Below are 2,365 nucleotides of genomic sequence, written 5' to 3'. Positions count from 1 at the left end.
GTTCCTGGCTATTCCACCACAAGGATCTCCACGTGATATGAGTGTTGAGGAGGGATGTGAGGCAATAAATGGAGACATCTTACAAGCGGCTAAAGCATCAATACCGATGAAATCTGGATTGCCGAAAAGACCATCTGTCCCATGGTTTAATGAAAAGCGCAAGAAAGCCTTTAAAAATCGTCGAAGGAAATTCGAAAAATTCGAAAAGTCAAAGACAACCGGTAACCTAATAGAGTATAAAAGACAGAGAGCACTTTGTAGGAAAACTTTTAACCAATCTAAAACCGAAAGTTGGAAAAAATTCGTCAATAGTATAAATGCCACTACAAGTTCTACCATCGTTTGGAATAAAATTCGAAAACTCTCGTCCAAACCGTTCTATCCCCGCCCAACCTTACTAGTCAAAGAACGGCTCTCTGATGACCAATTAATTGTTTCAAATGCATTTGCAGACTACCTTTCCAAACTATATAACTCCCGCCGAAATAACACTCCAGAACAAACAGAATTCCAAAATAATACAGACATAACCTCATACTACAACCTACAGTTTACAATTTGGGAACTCGATAACATACTAAACACTGTAAAGGGTTTCTCTCCTGGTCCTGACAATATACATTACGATATGATTAAAAGATTTCCAAATGACACAAAAAAAATGGTTACTTGACTACTATAATCACGTTTGGTCAACCGGAAAACTACCAAACATTTGGCGCGATTCAATAGTCATTCCGATTCTAAAAGCCGGAAAAGATAAGCTCATCCCATCCAGCTATCGTCCAATTTTTCTCACTAGCTGTATATTCAAAATAATAGAAAGAATGGTCAATAAAAGATTGATGTGGATTATAGAAAAAATGGTCTAATACAACCATTCCAATCAGGATTTCGAAAGGGTCGATCTACAATAGACCACTTGATAGCATTGAAGACAGAGCCTCAATATGCGTTTATTAACGGACAACAAATGATAGTTGTCTTCATTGACATGCTAAAGGCATTTGACAATATTAATCATGCCATCATACTACCAAAGTTGTCCTCTATAGGAATCAGGGGCCAAATGTTCCAATTTATGGAACAATTTCTAGAAAATCGACATTTTAGGGTACAAATTGGAAACGAACTCTCACAGGGATACAGACAGATTAATGGTGTACCTCAGGAATGTGTACTCAGTCCATCTCTTTTTTTTTTAGCTATAAATGAAGGACTGAATTTCCCTAGGGGTGTTAAGCCTCTTTTGTTTGCCGACGATCTGGCAATTCTTTGTCGATCTGGAAGTTTTAACGATATCCAACTCAAATTACAGAATGCAATAAACAGGATCAAACATTGGTCACACACTACCGACATTCAATTCTCCGTCGAAAAAACAAAATGCCTCCACTTCTGTAGAAAACGCAACACACCTCTGTCACCCGATCTATTTCTAGGTAACTCCCAAATACCATACGCTGATTACCATAGATTTCTAGGTTTAACATTTGACAAAAGACTGACGGCAACATCATTTCTGTACACTAAAAACGAACTGTACCAAAAAACTAAACATTCTACGCTCACTAAGCTACACCTCTTGGGGTACCGATAGAACTAGCTTACTCACACTTTATAAGGCATTAATACGTTCAAAAATGGACTAGAGATTATTCGTCTATGGATTGGCTCGTTCCCAAGTGCTTGTTAAGCTGGATACAATCCATCACGACGGAATCAGAATCGCGACCGCAGGATTTCGAACAAGCCCTATTCTTACCCTATGCGCTGAAATCGGACAATCGCCTCTTTTATTTAAAAGATTAAAATCAGCCATAGGCTACACTTCAAAATTGTACCCACAGACAGAACATCCGACCCATAAATATATATTCAATGAAAAGTTTTCCAATCTTTTTCAAGAAAAACAAAATTCAACTTTTCCGCTGTCAGAAAAAATCGCATCGACCATCTCTTTTCTTAAACCTTAAAAATTAATCAATCAGAAAATGACCATCCACCCTGGACCCATCAACGACCTAAAGCTATTCTAGAACTCTCGAAATACACAACACTGAACATTCTCGATATAAAGCTCATTTTTCTCGCCTTATCCAAAACATGCCGACAGTCTTTAGAATCTTCACAGACGGATCAAAGTCAGAACAGTCAATAGCATCAGCTTTTGTTACCAACAATTCCACGCATAAAATCAAACTACACAAGCTATGTGATATATTCACAGCTGAACTAAATGCAATAGCAGCAGCATTATATTTCTGTTTGTCAATAAATGGAGTTGATATTAAACCAGTTCAATAAATGAACTCGATACTAAACCAGTTTAATAAATGGAGGTGATTCTAAACCAGGTCAATAA

At 37.4% G+C, this 2,365-nt stretch overlaps 1 protein-coding gene across 1 annotated transcript in view; it reads right to left on the bottom strand.

The window, feature by feature from the left end:
* LOC136795503 (uncharacterized) overlaps positions 1 to 2,365 on the bottom strand; it is a gene marked incomplete in the record, with an annotated part of 8,154 nt that overhangs the window by 5,162 nt on the left and 627 nt on the right.

Source organism: Halyomorpha halys, unplaced genomic scaffold (genome assembly GCF_000696795.3).
Source record: "Halyomorpha halys isolate HHAL.00 unplaced genomic scaffold, Hhal_1.1 Scaffold365.1, whole genome shotgun sequence".
NCBI classification, from domain to species: Eukaryota; Metazoa; Arthropoda; class Insecta; order Hemiptera; family Pentatomidae; genus Halyomorpha; species Halyomorpha halys.
Note: the sequence above shows the minus strand (reverse complement) of the source record. Positions and strands in the feature narration are given on the sequence as shown.